A 7,878-nucleotide genomic window follows, 5' to 3' on the forward strand; every position below is an offset into this window, starting at 1 on the left:
TATTGTTTGATTATACAGCCAGGACTGGACTTCCTGCTTTTACACACACACACACACACACACACACACACATATATATATATTTATTTTAATTTTTTCATGGTATAATTATGTAATCCGCTTATTGTGAGCCTAAATGAGTAAATTGGTATTTAATCATTATCAGGGTGACTTGCCACCAACGGCTGGTGTTTTTATATATATATATATATATATATATATATATATATATATATTAAAAGTAGTGTTTCATGTTGTCACTTCACATTTAATAGCCTCTTAGAATGAAATTGCAATGTAAATTCACAGTGCCTCCTTTGAGCTGCAAAAGACAGTGTGTAAGTACATCTAAAGCCATGTCAGATGCTGTTTCTGTGCCACCTATACTGCAAAGCTGGGTGTTTGTTCATACAGAGTTCATCAGACAGCCTGAAGCCTCTTATGTTGTTGATTTAAATTTCAAAACACAATTCGACATTTGCTCACAATGTTTTTTTAAATTTTTTTACCAAACCTCATCATTTTGCAGGACAATTGTCTATTACAGTATACAACACATATAGAAGGGTGCCAATAAAGCTGTGGTGATATACAACACTCTTTAAGAAAAGTTTATTTCCATCACACTGTAAAGTGATCTAGAGAAAAAAAGCAGATGTGTTTTGCTTATTGGCATAGCCTATTACGTGTATTTGTTTTTATTTATGCTATTATAATTACACCGGGTCACCAACTAATGACAGATTGAGTAAATTAACACATCCTTCTTGACTCTTCAACCTAGTGTAATGGTATTTAAGAAGCCTTTAACATTATGTGCTCAACATTAAATCTGTAACATGTAGCCAACATTAAGAATAGGGTTGTGCCGGTGAGGAAAATTTCCCATTGATTAGTTAACTTATGACAACACCAATGTTATTTGTTAATCTCTTCTGTAGATTTTGATCTTTTTAAGTTGTTATGATATATTGTTAATTAAAAAACAACAGTAAAATAGTACAATAATAATAATAATAAAAAGAAATCGCGTATAGCCTATAATCAAACTAATAAGACGGGTGACATAAAATACCCATATTATAACAAATAAATAAAATATATTTGGAAATCGCCCTTTAAAACGAAGGCTCGGTTTGTGGTTCACAATTATTTTATTAAAAACAAAGACAAAGTCACTTATATTAATATATATATATATATATATATATATATATATATATATATATATATATATATATATATATATATATATATATATTTTTTTTTTTTTTTTTTTTTTTTTTATTATAATTTTTTTTGTCAATCATACTCGCGGGTCATTTTCAGTAAAAATGTATTTCACCATCATCGGTACCCAAGTTCTGACTGCTGACCGAACACTGGTCAGTGATCCTCTCCCGCTCGGCGCTGTCTAGCGCAGCTTCACCACACAGATTTAACTCCGCACCGCTAAAAAAAACGGGCTGGTGGCAGACTAATATTTAATATTTCTAATGTAAAGATTTCTGTGAAACGCGTAAAGTTGAATAGAAGAAAGCCCAACAGGACCTGCCCTGCACAGCTTAAGAATCGGTAGCCATAGTAACGTTAGAGGACTATTATTTTGTTGAACAGACCTGAGCGACAACTGATGACGTCACATGCTCAGACTTGCTTGACCAATCGGCGGAAGGGGGCGTCTCAGGACCGCCCACATGTGGAAAACGAATTTTGAAGTCATTTATTCGTTTTATGCCTTTGAACTAAAAAACGAAAAATCAAGCCGAAATCTCGTTTTTCGTTTTTTTCAAAAAAACGAAAAAACGAATAAAGGGGCCGTTTTCTCGTTTCTGCTTATTTCATTTCAAATTGGAAAACAAACTATCAAAACGTACACGGACCTTAAACTTATCTTTTAATTCACTTTCAGGTTGCGAGCAGGAACAGCAACCATAGACAGTAAAAGAAATGGACACAGCGACCCCATTGGAACTCAATTGAGACAAGTGAAGCCCATTTTTAGCGTTTTTTAGCACTTCCGTTTCTGACGCGCAGACTCAAACGAAGCTTGAGGACGTCAGCAACCTGTCTGACAGATGTAAATCTTCTAAGTGGCTGTGCGTGCAAACTGCCATCGTTAATCTTGCAGAGACGGCGAGCTTGAGCGGGGAGTTCTTTGTCGTGAGTGAGCAGGAGTAAGTATTCTGATTAATTATTTTGTATAGTATTTTAAAATGTAACGCCAGTACGCCATATTAATTTAATTGCCTGCGAGCTTCTCCTCCTGTCTGTACGGTAATGCAACAGAGAGACGAGTGGTTATGACGCAATCGTTAGCCTATTTTTTACAAAAACTGTTTATACGGGGCCATAATGTAACATAGAAGGTAATGGAGCCCTTTATACATTGTCGTGTATCTTTAGAAATAAATAATGGACAAACGGCGTCTTTAAACGCCTCAGATGTAAAGTTATTCGCTGTCAAAGTGACGCCAAAATGAATGGGAGTCAATGGGAATGCTAACGCAAGTGAAGTTCTGCTAAAAGATGGCAGCCCCCACCCGACTTCAACATCCGGTCGAGTTCCTTGCCCCCTGACAGCAACAACACATGTGATGGTCTAACTCTCTGTCTGTCTATATCACAGGTAAGTATAATAATACTGACACCTAGTGGTTAGTTTCTATATATACAACTATACTATCACTACATGTACTTTTGCGTCCATTCGTTTTTCGTTTTTTAATCCATAAATGAAAACTTAAAAAATGTGGTATCTTCTTTTTTCTTTTTTAAACTGGTGAAAAAAAAAATCTATAAAATGTTTATTAAATTTAAAATAAAACAATTGACATACAACTTTTTTCTGTTTTACAAAAATGCAAATTGTAATTTCGAAGTTAATTTGCGTTTACCCGGGATATTTAGATGACCTTTTCTGCACCAATTACAATGAAGTCCCAGACAGTGCATTCGTGAAGGTTAGTTGAGCAGCAAGATGGAGCAGTTTATTCTTTTTAAAGGGAGTAAGAGAGTAACATTGAAAGATGATGATATGAGCGCCGAGGAAATAGGACGATTTTTTCAGTACATTTGTTAGTACAAATCTGCTCAGTGTTATTAGATTACTGAAAACATAAGCCAGTGGCAGTAACTTAATTAGAAAGCTACGTTTAGTTATCCCATTTTCTAACCGCCAGCACGTCACAAATCTGTCAAGTCACCTTTATTCCTATCACTTTATACAGTACACAGGTCTTCACAGAAATAAACTGGAATGAAATCTTAATATGTGACAAATGCAAGCTCTGTAAGACAATTGTGTAATTATTATTCAGCTTAATGGCAGTAAAATGTTGGTTCAATTCAGTTCAATATTTGTCGATGTTGGCAAATGTATCCAGTTATAAAGCGGCTCTAAAGGGGAAAGGTAGTTTTTTTTTTTTAAGGTTTCATCGCAGACTCTGCACTTGACAGACGATTCGAATATAGCACTTTTCCCGACACAGTCAGGTTACTTCAGCGCCCTAGGCCTAGGTGGGAAAAACATTGTCGTTAACTGAAACGAGGCATATATATATATATATATATATATATATATATATATATATATATATATATATATATATATATATATATATATATAAAAGATAAATAACTAAATGTGTTGTGTGTGTTTGGCAAAACTAACTAAAATAAAATTATAGAGTAAATGTCTTTGTCAAGGTCTTTCATTTTTAACGCTATTTAAAACACGCAGCATATTCGTTCAGCTGCATTTCCTTTCCCTGCTCTCCCCTCTGTCACTCATGCGTCTCTCACATGCGCGCACGCACACACACAGCCCCTCCCCTCCGTGCACACCGCGTCTCCATGAGAATGAGTGTTCGTTCGACATTGAGAGCAAGTTCGCGAAAGGTGGGTATCTCTATTTCGTGAACACCTTTACACAATCACACATTAAAGAGTTGAAGAAAAGTATTTTTAATTCTGAATATAATTTTGTCAGTGTGTTAATGTCGACCCGAGAAGCGATTGAGCTTTGAGTGGTATTGGTATAGGGTGTGAATTCTGTATAGAAGATGTGGCTAAATCTAACACTAAAACTAATAAAAACTAAACTAAAACTAAGCATTTTCAAAAAAACCTTTTAAAACTAAACTGAATTTGAAAACAAACATAACATCAGTGAAACCTGTGGAAGCATAAAAAGAGCCAAGTAGCCTAGGCTAAATAGTACATGCTAGTATTTGAATTTGTTTTTAATTGGTTAGTATTGTTTTTACATTCTATTATTTCATATTTTTAGTTCGATAAATGTAGTTTCATCTGAGAACCCTAATACTATCTTAATGAAACTAGGATTTGATTTTATTCACTGAGACACTATGAGGAAAAGGTAAGGGCACACAGACATTGGGCACTTTTTTTGATGCTAAAAGAGTAAGCAGGTCTTATGGAGGTAAGACCCAACCCTCTCATATACTGTATAATAATTGCCTACTGATTATCAGTTTGTCACATGTTAAGACCTTGTATGTGTGTTGCACAACACATGTTGCACTCGGCGATCACGGTGGGGATTGATATGGTAGTGGACCATGATGGTAATAAAAGAAGTGAAGGAGCAGTACCTCCCAATAATGAAAGTGACGAGACATTCAGCCAAGTATGGTGACCCATACTCAGAATTCATGCTCTGCATTTAACCCATCTGAAGTGCACACACACAGAGCAGTGAACACACACACACACACTGTGAACACACACCCGGAGCAGTGGGCAGCCATTTATGCTGCGGCGCCCAGGGAGCAGTTGGGGGTTCAGGGACTTGCTCAAGGGCACCTAAGTCATGTATTGAAGGTGGAGAGAGTACATGCACTCCCCCCACCTACAATTCCTGCCGGCCCGAGACTCGAACTCACAACCCTTCGATTGGGAGTCTGACTCTCTAACCATTAGGCCACGACTTTCCCCATGGTGGGGTAATTCGCACTCTGCTGTATTTATGTGGATTCTCAGTAAAGTTATGAATCAGAATATGTCCTTTTTTTATAACAACAAAAATGTACAGTTAGAAGGGGTAGCCTTTTATTTCTCAGGATCTATAATACTCCCTGATCACTGGATATTCAGTGTTTTTACTTTAAGTTGCGAGTTTATACAGAGTAGTTGATCATTTTTTTGTTTATCACTGCAAGTTAAGCATGGGCATTTGTTCCACTGTTGATGTATAATATAATGTGATCTGGTTTGATAGTTTGCAGTTTGGCACTTTTATATTTTCACCCTTTTGTTAATACAGCACAATGAATGTCAGTGGGCCAGTCACAACCCATATGTCTGCTCCGTGTAGCACTATTATTATTATTTTTTTAAACAATAACTATTAAGTACCTTCTTGACCAGAAATGATTGTGTGACTGAACGAATGTTTGTCTAGGTGTGTGAGAGAGAAAGAGGATAATTTTAGTTTAATTTGTGCGTTGTCTTCCAGATCGATTTACATAGCTGATTTATTTAATGGCAAACTGGCCAATATCACAACACTGCTTCATGGAAAAAGCTTCGAAGCAGTGTTGTGATATTTCCCATCACTAGATATTGTTGGCTAGTTGGCTATTTTTAATGTTTTGGCTCACAAAAAGTATCATCAAACATTTCTTAGTGTTCCAAAGGTGTGTAACGACATGAAGGTAAGTAATGAAATGATTTTCATTTTTGGGAGAACTAGCCCTTTGAGTGTACTAACACTTTCTGAGGTCATCATAGTAGCATGAGATACACAGTATGTGTTTTACTACATGACGTGTCTTTTTCAAAGTAGCTAGGATAAAACATGGCTTTCCCCTTTAACACCCCACACCGGGACTACAACAGCTGACTTTGTCACATTATATATTTTTTCCAGGACCCATCGATCAATAGATATTTGACACCTGCTGTAGAAGCCTGATTGGATGCAAACTTTGTGTTGATCAGTGGATGGCTACTGCATCACAGTGCTTGAAGTGCATAGAGGAAGAGCTCGGTAACAATCTCTGTCTTGCAGCTGATCTTTCTGAAGCTTTGTCAGCTCTTAGTGACATTATTAAGGTAGAGTAGGCCTGCATTACAATGTTTAGCTGTTATTACAATTAAAATGTTTAGCTGTTCAGTGGTTTATTTGAAAGTTGATTTGATATGTACGGTTTTGTTACACAGCTGATTCAGTTGAAAGATAACAGAAAACATGTTCGATCGGCTACAGTAGAACAACAATTGTGTTAATTGCATTTGTCAGCATCATGTTGATGCTTAACATTTTATATTTCTAAAAAGAGCACATGATACAGCTTATAACAACCAGGACGCGTGGTCTTTATGAGTATCTTTGGGTTATTTCGACTAGAGAAATTAAAGCCTTTTTAAAAGGCAGAATGTTTTTGTTGACCGTATTATTAAGCAATTCAGTAATGTCTGGCCACTTCTCGGAAAACAGTTGTTCTACTGTGTCCTTCTCATGTTCACTTGTGTCCAAAGTCAGAAACCCTTGTCAGAGAGGATCCCAGTGTGTCCATGTACAGATCAGCTGCTTCAGTTCCACGGGGAAGTAGTGCTGCTTAGATATGATTTTCTCAACCACCATGTGCAAGATGGTTGGGGATTCCTCTTCCTGTAGCATTTGGGGAATGTTAACCCTTATTAAATTTATGAATAACAACTGCTTGTCAAGAGTTATGTTTTGAACATTATTAACATACCAGGAATCATGTGGTTGTTCCAGGCCTCTACTACCCTGCCAATGCCCAGATGACACAACTGACAGACAAGGTCAGTACTTTTTAATTTATTGACTGACAAGTCTCCCGTCCCCATATATATTGGGAGAAATCGGAAGTACAGAGACGTTGTGTGTGTGTGTGTGTGTGTGTGTGTGAACATGATGCTACTGTAATTCTAGACTAAATCTGAATATGTATTAATTCATCCCACTCTCAAAAAAAACAGATTTAGTATTCATCAGAATAAATTAAAACAGTGAAATCCAAACTGATAATATGACGCACACCTGCAATAATTAAACATGTTAAATAACACAAATGTATCTAATCCTATTTCATTAACTAGTGTCTTTGCTGTTAACCTTTAATGATCCAGTTCAACCATAATAATAAGCAAAATTACTTTAGATAAACTAACAATTGTACTTCATTTTGTTTTTTATTGCTTGAGAGTGTTGAATCTTCCTCTCCTGTGTTCTACTGTACAGATGTGAATTTACTTTTCTTTCAGTCTGAGGTTTATTCATTACATTTTTTTGGTGTGAAAGGGCTTTTATATTTGCTATAAATCTAATTGATTATATTAAAACGAGCCCCAGGGCCGCGGGAAGTAATTTTGAACAGGGGGTGCTGTGAATTTTTCTTTTTTCTTTTTTTTTTTTTGACAAAAAACCTATGAGCCTATAGGCCTATTTAAAATACATTTTAAAAATAAATACATTGAGATTTACTACTTTATTGTCATATACACTTCAGTGCACAGCCAGTCATGGTCTGAAACACACAGACATCAGTTCTCAGATATGCGCAATGCGCTATTAATCTGAAGCAGAAGCACAATCAGAAATAATAGTTTAATAATCGAAAGAAAACGAAATAATGACTTTCATTACAATTTCAGATAGCCTATACATACATGCAACTTATTTAGATACAACAAATAATATTACAACAAAATATAATATTAATCAAACTTCACGATGACGCTAAAACAATGCAATCGATTTGGTCAGCTGGCTTGAGTCACTGCACGTTTAAGTCACACGCAACTCTATTAACTCCAAAATCTTTTTACGCACACCACAAGGAAATAATCTCTGACTATTTAAGCAATTTGTTTATTGAACAGTTC

This window comes from Carassius auratus, unplaced genomic scaffold (assembly GCF_003368295.1).
Source record: "Carassius auratus strain Wakin unplaced genomic scaffold, ASM336829v1 scaf_tig00215210, whole genome shotgun sequence".
Classification (NCBI taxonomy): Eukaryota; Metazoa; Chordata; class Actinopteri; order Cypriniformes; family Cyprinidae; genus Carassius; species Carassius auratus.